Source organism: Giraffa tippelskirchi, chromosome 3 (genome assembly GCF_054371585.1).
Source record: "Giraffa tippelskirchi isolate mGirTip1 chromosome 3, T2T-mGirTip1v1.2.pri, whole genome shotgun sequence".
Taxonomy (NCBI): domain Eukaryota; kingdom Metazoa; phylum Chordata; class Mammalia; order Artiodactyla; family Giraffidae; genus Giraffa; species Giraffa tippelskirchi.
The window spans coordinates 101548345-101564605 of NC_137277.1; the positions used below are offsets into that span (position 1 = coordinate 101548345).

General features: G+C 39.1%; 1 protein-coding gene and 1 long non-coding RNA gene across 18 annotated transcripts in view; one reads left to right on the forward strand and one right to left on the reverse strand.

The window, feature by feature from the left end:
• Positions 1–16261, reverse strand: part of GPD2 (glycerol-3-phosphate dehydrogenase 2) — a 246551-nt gene that overhangs the window by 123996 nt on the left and 106294 nt on the right. For 4 of the 17 annotated variants that reach the window (XM_081580563.1, XM_081580567.1, XM_081580578.1 and 1 more), the window contains exon 1: positions 2422–2520. The exons of the other annotated variants lie outside the window; for them this stretch is intronic. The gene's annotated coding sequence lies outside the window, so the exon portion shown is untranslated. Of the gene's footprint in view, positions 1–2421; positions 2521–16261 lie in introns of those variants that run through there. 17 annotated transcript variants of the gene reach the window in all.
• Positions 2561–5486, forward strand: LOC145542210 (uncharacterized). The gene is made up of 2 exons (XR_014079668.1): positions 2561–2659; positions 3268–5486. It is a non-coding gene; the product is annotated as an uncharacterized LOC145542210 (long non-coding RNA).

Consider the following 16261-nt stretch of genomic DNA (forward strand, 5'->3'; position numbering starts at 1 on the left):
TTTATTGTGCTAAACAAACAAACAAAAAAGATAACACTGTGTGATCACTTAAAAACAATTCTAACTTAGAGTTATATTGAGCAATTTGACCCGCCTAAGTCTTACACTTACAACAGCAGCTGGCACATCCAAATCTTACAGTGGAGCCACCACCCTACTGCTGGATGGGTGAAGTTCTGACCTATCTAGATTCACACTTTCTACTCTACAGATATCTCATAACTCAAAGTATTTAATGTGAGGCCAGTTTTAACCTAGGATAGTAAAAAACATACATTGTCTCAATGTAAATTATGATACAGTTAAAATGTTTGAGTTCATGTTGAATGAATAGAATATTAGCATAACTATCTTAAATCAAAGAATTTCAGTACAGTTGGTAACGATGACTCTACAGTAAAATCCATTTTGGAATGCTGTTTAAGTTATATACGGAAATAAAAGTTGGCATTTCTTAAAATTTTATTTTTTCTCTAATCTTCTTTTTTTTCTGACAAACTCCTAAATTCTAAGACTCATCTTTATTTTTAAGATTCTCACCAGAAAAATATTTTACATGCCTATGTTCTCTGCAGCTGGAGGTCTTTTCTTTTCCACCTCTTCTCTGCATCAACTGTCCCCTCTTTTCCCAAGTTATGCAAAAGAGTTGCTGTATATTGGCTGAGGCTTCCATTCAACATTCAGTCAACCCTAAGCAAAACCTAATGTCCACGATTTTCTGACAGTGAAAATCACAACTTGGCCAATTTCGAAGGCACCCGTGTGTCACAGCTCAGCATCACCATTCCTAGTATGACTGTAAATGTTCAAATGGGTGCCAATCGATAGCACAATGAAACCCTAGCAGCCGAGAGATACCATGCTATCCCCTAATTGGACTAATTGGACTTCCCTATCACTCCGAACAAAGCTAGAGGAGGTGATGGAATTCCAGTTGAGCTATTTCAAATCCTGAAAGATGATGCTGTGAAAGTGCTGCACTCAATATGTCAGCAAATCTGGAAAATTCAGCAGTGGCCACAGGACTGGAAAAGGTCAGTTTTCATTCCAATCCCAAACAAAGGCAATGCCAAAGAATGCTCAAACTACCGCACAATTGCACTCATCTCACACGCTAGTAAAGTAATGCTCAATATTCTCCAAGCCAAGCTCCAGCAATACATGAACCATGAACTTCCAGATGTTCAAGCTGGTTTTAGAAAAGGCAGGGGAACCAGAGATCAAACTGCCAACATCCACTGGATCATCGAAAAAGCAAGAGAGTTCCAGAAAAACATCTATTTCTGATTTATTGACTATGCCAAAGTCTTTGACTGTGTGGATCACAATAAACTGTGGAAAATTCTGAAAGAGATGGGAATACCAGACCACCTGATCTGCCTCTTGAGAAACCTGTATGCAGGTCAGGAAGCAACAGTTAGAACTGGACATGGAACAACAGATTGATTCCAAATAGGAAAAGGAGTACGTCAAGGCTGTAGATTGTCACCCTGCTTATTTAACTTATATGCAGAGTACATCATGAGAAATGCTGGGCTGGAGGAAGCACAAGCTGGAATCCAGATTGCCGGGAGAAATATCAACAATCTCAGATATGCAGATGACACCACCCTTATGGCAGAAAGTGAAGAACTAAAGAGCCTCTTGATGAAAGTGAAAGAGGAGAGGGAAAAAGTTGGCTTAAAGCTCAACATTCAGAAAACTAAGATCATGGCATCCGGTCCCATCACTTCATGGCAGATAGATGGGGAAACAGTGGAAACAGTGGCTGATTTTATTTTTCTGGGCTCCAAAATCACTGCAGATGGTGACTGCAGCCATGAAATTAAAAGGCGCTTACTCCTTGGAAGGAAAGTTATGACCAACCTAGACAGCATATTAAAAAGCAGAGACATTACTTTGTCAACAAAGGTCTGTCTAGTCAAGGCTATGGTTTTTCCAGTAGTCATGTATGGATGTGAGAGCTGGACTATAAAGAAAGCTGAGTGCAGAAAAATTGATGCTTTTGAACATGTGCTGTTGGAGAAGACTCTTGAGAGTCCCTTGGACTCCAAGGAGATCCAACCAGTCCCTCCTAAAGGATATAAGTCCTGGGTGTTCATTCGAAGGACTGATGCTGAAGCTGAAACGCCAATACTTTGGCCACCTGATGCAAAGAACTGACTCATCTGAAAAGACCCTGATGCTGGGAGGGATTGGGGGCAGGAGGAGAAGGGGACGACAGAGGATGAGATGGTTGGATGGCATCACCGACTCAATGGACATGGGTTTGGGTGGACTCCGGGAGTTGGTGATGGACAGGGAGGTCTGGCATGCTGCAGTTCATGGGGTCGCAAAGAGTCGGACACGACTGAGCGACTGAACTGAACTGAACTGAACTGAACAATTAGAAACACAGAATAGAGACCTAGTTCTATTTACCTGAAAATGCCAGTGCCCATCCCATACAGATAGCAGCCTGGCAGTCACTTGGATATGAGTTTGACAGGTGGTTGACTTTAGCTCAGTATCACTGCTTCTGTCTTCTTGATAATGTCATTGATGACCTCACAAAGGACACCACACATCAAAACAGCCAACTAAGGGACGTTATACAACACAGTCATCAAGGGTCTCAGCAGATGTGGTCATTCAGCCTGGGGTTAGCTTTTCCAATTGTGTAGGTCCTCACATTCCCTGCTCACCTTATTATATTGCTTCTATCTGATTTTCTTGAAACCAAAACTTACTAAGGAGGATTATCTTCATGGATTTTCTCAATGAGCCACAAATACTACAGGAAAACTGCTTTAACATATTATTTTGCAGAATTAGTGATAATTGGCTATAATAAAAAGTTTCTTTTTTCATTATTTTCATAAAATAACTATGCTGAAGTAGTATTATTTCTATTGTGATCAAATGTATCCATAAGATAATCTAACTAGTAGATTTAATTTGTAACAAATTAAGTCACTCTTAGAGATAATTCAAAAATAAAAGCATAGAAGCAGTCAATTTTACCTGGCTCTCCTAAGATGATGATAATCATCACTGTCATTGTCATCATTATTAATGTTATAATGACAGTAGCTGCCATTTACTGACTTATTTGCTAGGTAATAGGTACCATGATTTTCATTCTTTACGTAGATCAGCTCATATCACCCACACAACATCCTACTTTAATAAAGAGGCACTCGCAGTTCAAAGGGAATAGGAGATTTATACTAGGCTACTCACAGTAAGCGACAAAACCACAACTTAATCTTTGTTCTTAATCACAAGGTGGTTCTGCCCTGCCTTTGCTCTGAAAAGGTAACTGCTCCCCAAGACTCACACCATATTTTGCTATTATTCCTCCAAGAAGACCCTATTCTCAAGCATTCACCCGAAGTGTACAGAGCCTCAACATTAGGGTTTCTCTAAGGCAATGAAGAAGACTCTGACAAAATACTACTAGTAACCTTCTGCCAGATAAAACTGTTTTAATGTTGAAAGAAAGCAATGCAACACCAGATTAAAAACCATAAGCTGTGAACTACTGGTACCCATTTACATTCCATTATAAAAAAAAAAGTTTTCACAATGATTACAAAGAGGAAAAGATTACTTTCTTCTACATAAAAGCTGCAACCAGGAAGCTAGCAAAGACTGAGAACAAAGATGCCAATAAATCACCTATTGCAACTAAACGTGTGAGGAAACCAGAGGTAAAAAAGAAAACCAGAGGTAGAAAAATCATCCAAAAATAAAATTAGCTTAGTTATCACAGCATGATGTCCAGGTTTAATAGCCTGTGAATAAATCAAATATATGTTGATTCAGGACTGGCTACTGCATTTGCACAGATCAATGCCAGCCCTCTAAATTCTTGCAAGGAGAACACCAGGCCAACTAAACAAAACCCTAACTAAAGTTACTCAACTAAATATATCTGTGAGTTTATCAACTGCCCTCAAGGAACTTAAATCAATTTGAAAGCTTAAATAACAAAATCTGTCTTATTACTGTCTTATAACTAGTTGTGCTACACTGAGTGTTATTCACACTCTGATAGACAAAGGACTCTGAATAGCCAAACCAATCTTGAGAAAGAAGAACAAAGCCGAAGGCATCCCAATTTCTGATTTCAAGCTATATTACAAATCTATTATAATTAAAACAATATGGTACTGGCAAAAAAACAAATACATAGGTAAACAGAACAGAATACAGAGCCCAGAAATAAACCCATGCGTACATGGTCAATTAATTCAGAAGACAAGATATTTGAACAGGTTCTTTAAGAAAAAAAGGATTTGGAGGGGAGTGAATATGGGCAAGTCTGGACTGAGAAAGATCTGGAGGAGAAAGAGGAATCTCATGGTAAAATTCAGGAAGCATGCAAGATGTTATCTGGTTTGGCTGGAGATGATGTTCATTTGGAAATGAGGTTTCAAAAAAAGCTCACAGCAAGAGATAAAAAGACTCTGTACATGTGAATAAGGTATTTTTCTGTTGATCATGAGCTGAGATTCCAGATGAGCAAAGCAAGCGGCTGCATCTCATGACTTATGAAGAATGTTCAAGTAGATTGTTGTGTTGAAGCATACAATGAAGACTGAGGCACCAAGTGGAAGGCAGTAATAGCTCCCACATGAGAAGATGAAAGTCAGTTTAGGACAACATCAAAAAGTACAAATGCAGACAATGACGCTTTGCAGAAATCTGACAAGGGATTGTGGAAGGAAACAGGAAGAGACTGAATGGCATAAGGGGCTTTAGCCTGCGTAACTGGGGACTTTCCCCAACATTACAACATTAAGAGTCAGAAAGCGTAGCAAGTTTAAGGGAGAAGAGGAGCTCATTTGGAACCAAAGATATTTAAGATCTTGACAGGACACCTAACAGAGAGAAAACTGCAAACAGATTGATAGGTGGGTCTCAAACTCATGAGTCTTCAGAGCTAAAACTACTGTGTGGGGAATCTTCTGCCTAGAACCGACAGGCAGATACACCCGCTACAAAATAAAATGTATTTACTGCCAGCAAAACAAAAACTGGACTTGCTACTTCTCAAAGTTTACTGACCCATGCTTTGAGCCAACTCTGCACCTTATCTGGCACAGAACTCCTGGCTGTCCTGTAGGACTCCCATTATAGACAGTTGAGTGACTTCAACAATCAACACAACCGCTCGGATATTATCTTAAATAGCCCCTGAGAGCTCAACATTTTTGCCTCCTTCTTTTCAGAGGTAAGGCTACTCTGCCAGTGAAATCATGCATTTAAATAACTTGACCACACACTTGAGACTTAAAAACAAGAAATAACCATCCAATGAAAACGGTTGAGTTTCTTCTCTGCAACTACTCACAAGAGAATTTATTCCAGAATGAAAGCACACTTTCTGGCCCCTAAATTCTCAAAATAGAGTCTTCAAACTCCTCTCCCTGTTTTCCAGTCCTAGCTTCTCTCTTAATTTAGCATAAATAAAAATCTCTCCAAATAGAGTCTTCCTCCTCTACAAAGGAAGTCCTGGGTCCCTTCACTTCTACAAAAACTCCTATCTTCCTTCCTAATTTCCAGGCTCTACATTAATTCAAGAAAAGTTGAGGCATCTTAGGGTTTTCACTCTTAGGCTAGCACAGATGCAAGAATACTTCTCTCCATCCCTTTTAAGAGTGATCAGTGTGGGCGGTGGGGAGTGGGGAGGATAGCTCAAAGATCATTTTTTTTCAGAAGAGTCATTTCAACCACAAGCCCTGTGGTCCCTGGAACACGTGTTCTCTCACAAGATATAAATGTATTCCATGCCTTTCTGATCACTGAACAGAGAATCCCAGATGAACAAGGCATTTAAAACATAAAACAAAACTCCCAGTATGTAACCTAGATGTTGCATGTACTACTTCACTCAGCCCTTTACCTAAGCAGAGGCAGGTCCAAAGGCAGCAAGAAGCTCCTGACACTTTACTTGTGCAGCCACCACCCCACCTTGTAGCTGTGCGTGGAAAGCCTCCCCCTCATCTATTTTGAGCCATGACACTCTGTCAAACCCACCGATGGCAAAAGAGGGCCAGGCCTCAAGGTCTACCTGCACACAAACTCAGTAACTTAAGGCATCCTACTAAATAAGGCCTCATCAGAAGAACTACACAGCAAGTCTAGAATCATGGAAGTTGACAGCAAGTCCACAGCAAAATGGAAAATGAGGGAGTGAGCACAAAAGCGCCTTCCCACCCAAGCAGTTTTAACTATAAAAGTCAAGATTTGGAGGGTTGCTTTGAACTAGGCATGTTTCAACAAAGCAGACCCTTTATTCTTACAATTGATATGACAGCAAATGTTATGCATACTTTCCCATAAGAAAGAACATCATGGTTTAGGTACACCAAGCACAAGCTGATAAAGAACTTACACACAGTACCAATCAAAGCACATCATGTACTAGCACCTCTTTCCCCAAGGTTGACTTTCCAGAGGGGAGAACGATTAACACTCTGCTACAAACTGATCCTCCCCAGCCAAGCAGAGAGGCACTTCTGCACACATACATCTCACAGAGCAGCCTGTGATCCCTCCAGAAACAGGCAGCTCTCAAGCGTCCTTCTTGAAAGCTGTTAGACATAAATGAACAACACAGTCAACATCAGGCCCCATCAACCTGTCCTCTGCAAACAAAGACGAGCCCAAGCCTATAAACTGAAAATGAATTGCTCTTTTTTTGGTTGCTTTAAACGTTTTTGAAAAGGATTTAGGCCAAGTCTGGATAGAAAACGGACCCAAGGGTTATCCACAAAAGACTATCCCAAAGGAAATAAGTGAATGCATAAAATCTTGAAAAAACAGGGAATAATACTTAATTGTCTTCACCTTCTTCTCTAGATTTGCCTTTATTTTGAGCATAAATATATTTTTTTCCATAAGCCAAAAAACAATAATAACAATGAAAAAACTATAGTTGTAAAAAATACACACACTGAACAGGCTATCAAAGGACAAGCAAAAAGATTTTTTTGAAAACATTGAGAAAAGTATTCTCCTGGAAAACAAGATAAACCAAAGAACCATGTCAACGTCAGCAGAAAACGTAGAAATAAAACGAATCCTCAGACTCTGGATGTCCAAAATTTTGGCTATGGCGGATGAGTAAGCCTAGGCAATGCTCACATGCCTAGCACAGCATCCAACCCTAGCTTGGTCCCTGTCTTTCACATCCTATCTAAAAGTCAGAGTACTTTAGGGCAGGGCAGGTTCCATTTCCAATCAGTTTCCCCAGGAAATCCCTTGCCAGAGGGTCTAACCCAAAAGATGGAAAAAGAAAATGAAGGGAAAGTATTTGAAGAAAGGCCAAAGAGGGACTTCCTGGTGGTCCAGTGGTTAAGATTCTGCACTTCAAGGGGGTGCAGGTACCACTCCTGACCCCTGGTCAGGGGACTAAGCTCCCACATGCGGGGGAGATGGGAGGGATCAGGTAACAACAGAGAAAGTGAAAGAAGACAAACACTATAATACCTACATCGGTCCACAGAGCTGCCAGAAGGTACTTCAGAAATGATTTCTACTAGTCTCTCAGGGGCACCTTTAGGTCAACTGCATCACTTTAGAACAAACACAACACAGGGCTCCAGATGACTCAGAAAAAGGTTAGCCCAGGAGCCCCCTTCGGTTCAAAGGAGGGCAGGCGCCTGGAAGCCTGACAGAAGGAGTTGGCACAGAAAAGGGGTTGAGCTGGTTTCAGAGGTTCAAATCAGACTTTAAGAAATGTAAGCAAATGGCACCTCTCCCAAAAAGGGAGAGAAAATAAGGTCAATCATTTAACATGAGCCAGTTAGAAACCTCTGTTTATAAAAATTAAAAGCAAAACATTATCACATGAATTCTTTTGGTGTAATTTTTGTGGTTTTCTTTTTTAATTTAAAATGCAACGCCACAACCAATTAAAGCATTTACTTCACAAAGTCCTCTAAAAGAAAAACATATCGAAAGGGAAGAGAGCCCCAGAGGAACAGGACGATATATGCTCACACTCGAGCTGTCACTTATTATGTAAGACCTGATTTAAAAAAAAATAAATAGGGTTTCCAAGACAACTTCCATATTGTGTATTTACGCCTTCTGCCATTTCTAAAATGCATACCAATACTACAGAGTCACAAATTTGACCCTTTTCTCTAATTTTCATAAGGTTCACTGTAGAATTACAAGAAATCAATGAAGCCCATCTCAGCTAACAACAGCATTACATTCATTAAATGCAAATGATCATAGCTTAATTCATAATGAGATAATTTCTATTGTATCTGCTTCTCATAGAATTGCTATTAAAAATCATACAGAACTACAGTTAGTTCATGTAGGTGAACTTGTTTTCCATTTTAAATTCAGTGTAAAACCAAAAGTAATATATGTTTCTATCATCTTATATACGTTAATGGATTTTTGTTTACCACTGTAAAATCCTATCATTGATTTTCCATAAAAATATATGATTGCCTCTTTGTTTACCAAATATGTAATTTAAGGTAATCCTGAGAGGCATAATATAAAATGTCCCTTATAAGAGAAAGTCTAAAGTGTTCCTTCCCCAAAATGCCCACCTCTTATAAAGACACAAGTCAGCTGAAGGAACTGGACAGACAGGATGCCTACTATGAAATAACAATCTCGTCTTTATGTCTCAACTAAGAAATGCCTCACTTAAAAAAGCTTTAATTCTATCTTGAGGAAGAACAAATGTTATCAATCAATCACTAAAAAAAAGAAAAAAAAGTTCTTTAGGCAGACAGGCCACACTCATCCTGTGCTTATTGCAAGCTTTCTGACCCTTTGCTGACGCTGTTGTTGGGTTAGGAAAACGATTCACATTTCTCTAGCAGCACAAACCGCCTATTTTTTTAGATTGTACATGTTGTTATAAAGTCTACTTAACTAATTAAGACAAGAAAAAATCCTTTACTTTGTTACAGAATAAACTGCAAATCAAACAACAGAGCTCAAAATATGTCTTTACGCTAAAATATATCAAGCCTCTCAACCAGATTTATTATAAACATAACCGTTATGAAGTAATCACAATCATGGTTGTTGATTACACACCCTAAAACATTTCATAAGAAAACATGTATTTCACCATATAAATAAATGTACTTTATTAAAAATGTTTTAGATGTTCTAAAATAGTGCACAGGCACTGTGATTCAAACGAAGAGGTTTTTAACACATATATGGCTTTCCTGATAGCTCAGTTGGTAAAGAATCCTCCTGCAATGCAGGAGACCCTGGTTTGATTCCTGGGTCAGGAAGATCTGCTGGAAAAGGGATAGGCTACCCACTCCAGTATTCTTGGGCTTCCCTCAAGGCTCAGCTGGTAAAGAATCTGCCTGCAATGCAGGAGACTTGGATTCAACCCCTGGGTTGGGAAGATCCCCTGGAGAAGGGAAATGCTATCTATCCACTCCAGTATTCTGGCCTGGAGAATTCCATGGACTGTATAGTCCATGGAGTCACAAATAGTCGGACACGACTGTGTGACTTTCATTTTCACTTAACATACATAGGTGATACAGAACTTTAATCAAAAGAAATAGACCCTAAGAAAATTTCAATTAATTTTAGCATGTTCAGAAAAAGAGATGCTTAAGATAATTAAGCTTGTATTCACCTGGATCTTACTCAGAGATCTATTTCGTTGTTAGCCAATATCAAACATTTTTAAGAAATACAGCATTGTTAATTAGAAACAGCTATCTACTAAAAACAGGCATTTTTCTAAGACAAAAAAATCTTAAAGAAACTTAAGATCATTATTCCTAAATCTTTTTTTTTAATAGCACAGATGTAGAAGGTTTGAGCATCTGCCTTCAAATGTTATAAGCACAAACAGAACTTTGAAAAACTAGCTTTTTAACTTCAAAATGTTGATGCCAATTGAGTTAACTCAACCTTATTCATTATTTTTGTCATCAAATACATGGAAAATGTACCAATTCTTTCAAAAGTTATAGCAGCAATTGCATTATATATATCATTAAAAATGCATTTTAGGAAATACTTGTTGAAGATAGTTTATGAAATCCTGAGCTCATAAAAAACTATGACATAATTTTTATGATAATTAGTTAAGCACAATAATTTCAGCTAATTTAATTTACTTACATTGCAAAAAAAAAAAAGTTCTAAATTTAATTACAGCTCTATTATAGCTCTATCAATGCATAAGCCATGACTGAGAGTTAAAACAGAGACCAAAGAGTATATGGCATGGGGAGACCAGTTATTCTGCTTTCTTGAACTGGAGAAGATTTCCAGGAAATAAAGCTAACCACTTTTTACATCCTGTAACCTTTTCTTCCCCTACAGCCTGCTGAAATTTGCATTTAAAATTCACTCCCCTACATATCTAATAATCTATTACATGTATAAATCTAACTATCAACAAAGGGTCAAATTACACACTAAAAGAACAGATGCAAAGAAAATTTAAGATGCGCTACCTCGAAATAATCATATATTATATTAGTTAGCTAATGACACTCCTTAAAAATCTCACCCTTTAGGAAATAAGAATTAGACAACAGGAAAGATTGCACTAATTCATATTTCTAACCATTTCTTTCAAAAGTACGGAATACAAATCACACAACATTTTGTAAATGCTCTACCCCTGACCCCTCAAAAAAGGAGAAGAAAAGATAGTAGATCTTTCATCTATGCAGAAGTAATAAACAAAGCTGTATTTCCATCTCAGTCATCTTGGCTAAAACAGTCTTGGTCATAAGATCTTATTCTCCTCACTTGAATGAGGCATCCTCTGCAAGCCTCTCTTTTAGATTTTTCTTTTCTTCTTTAAAAGAACTGGCACATACCCGAAGTGGAAAGCTTTCAAGGACCAGATCATAAACAAGTCTAGTCATTAAGCATGAGATACTGTGTACCAACATTACACAGCTAATACCCTAGCATCTGACAATCTAAATTTTAAACAGCATGCACAGAAGATCAACGGTTCTACTCAACATTCTTGCTAAAACTGTCACCCCCCCCAAAAAAAATGTACACACATTCCAAAACCATTATATTCTTTTAATTCTTGAAACACCAGGCTAAAAAAGAAAATCACCACTGGATATTCTAGAAGGAGAGATTAAGGAGACTTGCTGTGTAATTCTGTCTATACCATTAACTTGCTTTGTGATTTCAGGCAAATCATTTGAATTTGCTGATCTTCACTCCAGCTATAAATGAAGCATCTTCAGAAAATGTACATATCTATTTTAACTTTAAATTTGTATTATTTTATGGTTTTTCTTCATTCCATAGGCACGCGGGAGAGGGGTGGGGAGAGCGGGTGGAGACTTTCTGCATTAAAGTTGGTGCTATGTTAATGTTTTATTTTTTTAGCATTGTGGGATGATTAAGGCTTGCATTCATTCTTTCATCCAATAATTATTTGCTGATCATTTAACACGTACCAGGCACTGAACATACAACTGAGGACAAACATAACAAAATTCCACCTTCCAAGAGCTCACATTTGAATGGAGTTTACAGGTTTTTTTAAAGAAAATGTCTAAACTGTTTCAAATTTAAATATTTCAAAAATACAGATCACACTTTGTCTTCTTAAGAATATTAAATAAGAATTCAAATATTGATGACTTGGAGCCATCCTTATGAACTGTGTAGACTATGCTGCTAGGGCAATGTCCTCAGGAACAGTTGAATACTATTACCTCTTTACTCAGTGGCTCCAAACCACACACTGTTCCTATTTGAATTCTTCTTGTATTCGCTTTATAAAGTTTTCCTGTTTCTTCCAAACTTTCAGGCTGATGGCAATTTTCCCTTTTGATCTTTGAGCTCTCCAGCTCACTTCTAACTTGTTGCCACTATGGTCAGAAAAGCGACAGCCAAGTGAGCTAAACCCGTGTTTAAAATACAAATAAATAACTCTGAGCAAGGCAAAAGGAGCAACTTATTAGCATTCTAGTGCTTGGATTTTCAACATTCTGGCTCTATCTATCTATTCAAGGGCTTTTTCCCACTTTCTTCCTTTGTTCTAGCTCAAGGGATCTTGCCAGATAATGTCTGAAGTTTGCGGTACACAGTGTGGATGAAACAAACCACACAAGTCTCTCATGAAGATTAAGAATCTCAAACCATATACAAATACATAGCCCAAGATAAGAGAAAGAAAACTTTTATTTCAATTCTGCCTCATCTGAACAAATTCACATTGCATATATGAACAAAAAAATATGGCAAAGCTGTGTACTTCTGCTCTAGAAACAACCAGAATCTTTGTGCTCTCTTGGATTTAAAGAAAAGTTTACAGATAAGCGGGCCAAAAAAGAAGCTATCTGCCACTCCTAAAAAACTTCAAAATTCATTGATGGAAACTGGTTTATGAAAAACACACCTACCATTGGTGAGGGAAAAATAAAAACTGTACACTCTAAGAAAATAACAAAAGCAAGAGTTCAACAAATCCTCAGGACGGTGTCACTGAAGGAATCGCCCAACTAAGGAAGGTGAAAAGAGAGGTGTTCATTCCCACAACATGGATTTGACTGGGACTGACTGAATGTCTGCTACATCCTCTGCACTGCTCTAGAGGCTGGAAATTTTTCTGCTCCCATGGATTGGGAGAAATCTATAAACAAATCTAAAAATTGAATATTTTTATAAGTGCTATGAAGAATATAATTAGGTTGGAGAGTGACTTGGGGATCTACTTAATTTTTTTCAACTTTTTATTTTGTATTGCGGTATGGCTGATTAACAATGTTGTGACAGTTTCAGGTGAACAGCAAAGGAAGAGACTCAGTCATATATATACATGTATCCATTCTCCCTTGAACTGCCCTCCTATCCAGGCTGCTATGTAACATTGAGAAGAGTTTCACATGCTATTCAATAGGTCCTTGTGGGTTATCCATTTTAAATATAGCAGTGTGTACACGTCCACTAACTATTCCCTAACTATCCCTTTCCCTCATCCTTCCCCCATAGCAACCATAAACGCATTCTCTAAGTCTGTGAGTAGGAGGGATCTACTTTAGACAGAATGTCCCCGCAAGTTATTTGGCACAAATATAGTGGAAGAGGAAGAGCTACCGCATAGAGCACTAAGAGGAGGGCCTTCCACACAGAGGGGACAGACGTGCAAAGACACACAGGGTGTGTAAGCTTGGCCTCTCCTGGACACTGAAAGGCCACTGTGGGGGCAATGCAGTGAATGATGTGGGCAGAGGGTTCCAGATCAGGTCAGGGAGCCACACAGGTGCCAAATCACATATGACTTCCTTCCAGCAAGGTGTTTCTTCTGACACGATAGAGACACAAAAATGAATGGAAGGTCCTAATCAATGTAATGATATGATGGAATTTATACAGGGGGAGGAAGGAAAGAAGATGGATCCTAGCTACAGCATAGAGGATGCTTCCCAAGGAAATAAGAGTAACAGCAGTTGCTTTTTCTTGAGGACACCATCAGCCCTGTTCATAATAAGCAGGTTCAAGTATGAAAAAAGGATGTAATGGGGAGAGATGGGGGAAGAATTAATAAATCACATAAGAAAATGGTAAAAACTGTAACCCACAATCAAAAATAGGAAAACAAACACTTCAGTGATAATCTTGAATATAAATATATGTTGAACTTAATACACTTGAAAGACTGTTCCAGCCCATTCAGTCTAACAAGGTAACAAAGAACAGACAGTGTCAACTGAAAGAGCTCTCAAATGTCAACAGCAGAAGTCTTTTTTATACTTCTCTTCCCCCTAGGGCTAGGGTATGTTGCAGGTGACTTTTGCCCTCACAATTCATTATATCTTGAACTGATTTTGAACTCATATTGGAAAAGAAGCCCAGGTCACATCTCAACATGCCGAGGAACTCAGAATATTCCCCACCAACCGCACAGCAGGGCGTTAAGGAGCTGTGTGAAACTTACTGACACACCGAGTATAGACGTAATAGACAAGAGAGACTGCATATGATTAATTATGGTTATTTATATTTATGGGTATGGATCTTGAAGATGCCTGGCCTCTCCCCATTTTATTTCATAATTTTCCCCCTGCTGGAAACTGAAGAGCAAAAGTCAATTGCCTGAGTGTCGGCATCATACTGGAAACTAAAGGGCCATGAATTTCAATTCCAGCTCAAGAAACACTCTGGCTGAGAGTATGTAATTCACCAGACCCCAGTGGGCTAGGCTTGCACTGTTGTCAGTCAAAGCACACAACTGATGGAAATCAGCAGAGCACATTAGCAATTTATACTAAACAGCCTCTTCTCAACCGTAAGTTTTGAGATAAAGTGAAGTGAAACCCCAAGTTAATCCAAAAAATTTAGCCCATAGTTTGAGCCTGCAATCATACCACGAGGCTGTCAGGACTTAGAAAACTGACTTCCAAAATGGCATTTCTAATAGGCCTCCTAAAACTCTAGCCTCTCCAAACTCCAGGCTCCAGTATCAACCCAGCGACCTCCAGGCGTGACCTCACCCACTGCACTTGCGCCCACTTCCTGAGTCACTAGTTCGGTGGTGGCCAGAAGCATGGTTTGCTTCTCAGGCTGTCTCCTAAGGCTCTGCAGCATCACAGGACAGGCAGTCAGCAACCAGAGCCAGACCCCTACCCCGTGACAATCTCGGCCTCAACAAAGCCACTTATCGTCTGGACAGTTCCTTTTTCAAGGTATTGCTAGATCCCATAACCCTGGCCTTCTGCTCCCCAGAGCCTCCTGACATTTTTCCCATCCAACTGGACCACAAGCATAGGTCACTCACTGGGTCTAAATGACTGCGATCCTCTTACCCCATTCAGACTTGAAAAGCAACATTTTTATGCTGGTGATAATTATAAAGGTCTAGAAATTAGTGGACGGTCTTAAATAAGTTACTCATTCTAAAATTTCTTGACTGCTTAGGAATTCATTCTTTTTGGGTTAATTACACTCTACATAGAGATGGGGTACCAGGCAGTAGAAATTAATCATGAAGAGAACAAAAGTAGATAAAATAGTATCTGTGTGTTTTTATTTTAAAGCATATATGCGTACACACACACACACACACACACACACGAAGGCTAGAAAGACACACTCGAAAATGTTTAAAATCTCATCTTTGAATGGAAGGGCTGAAAGTCATTTTTATTATCTTCTTTATGTGTATTATTTTTTTAATTTCTAAAATGAGCATGTGCTATTCTTGTAATAAGAGAAAAGAACCAATCTAGTGTGTGAATATGCGAGTGAGAGAAAAGTGGAAAAAAAATAAGGACTCTTAAGAGAACAGTGCAGATAGATAGCTGACATTTGACTAAATCCCCTACCATCTGACCACTACTTGAGTGATTTTCCTGTTACACAACTTTTCTCATCTCTAATGAACTAGACAGAGTAAAAGACCCACACAAAGAAAGGAAAAGGATAGTTTGCCTTTAGAATTTATTACAAATCTTGGAATAAGAAGTAGAAAATGTCACAGAATTATCTACTTCATTCTGAAGAACAGTCTACCCTACCTAGGATGAATGTGCCTCAAGCATCAGACACAATTAACTATTTAAGCCTGAATTAAACTACCCTTGAACTAGTTATGCATAGATAGTTAATTTCACATTATACCGTCTCGGGGATTTAAAGTTTAACACAACATCCGAAATCCCAACAACTAATCAAACTAGTGACTGCAAAGCTGATCGAACTTACTGGAATTTAGCGTTCCCCAGGCTTCAGCTTCATAAACATAGAAACGCTTCAGCCAACAATACACTCAGGGGGCCCCTCCACTGTGCCAGCCCTGAAGGAAGCCCACAGGTACATGCAGAAAGGACAGACCATCCGAGATGAAGGCCAACCCTCTCTCCCTGTGCCTGCCCTGTGATAATTCAGTGCTTATATGCAGGAACACAGCCACTTCTCTAGGCACGGCTAGGATTGTTCTCATCACAGGGTGCTGTCCTTGGCAAATTCAGACATCACCACCGACCAGTCAACAGACCATTCCCTGTGGGAGGCAGCCGATGTAGAGGTCATCAGAGACACCCCTGGACTGAATTCCAACTCAGTCACTTCCTAGTGGTGTGACTGTGAGTTTCCATCCTCTCAGGCATAAAATCTCATCTAGTTCACAACTTATATTGAGGATTTGAGAGAATGTAAATAAGGTGTACCCCTAGAGAAGGAAATGGCAACCCACTCCAGTATTCTTGCTTGGGAAATCCCATGGACAAAGGAGCCTGGCGGGCTACAGTCCACAGGGTTGCAGAGTGCCGGACAC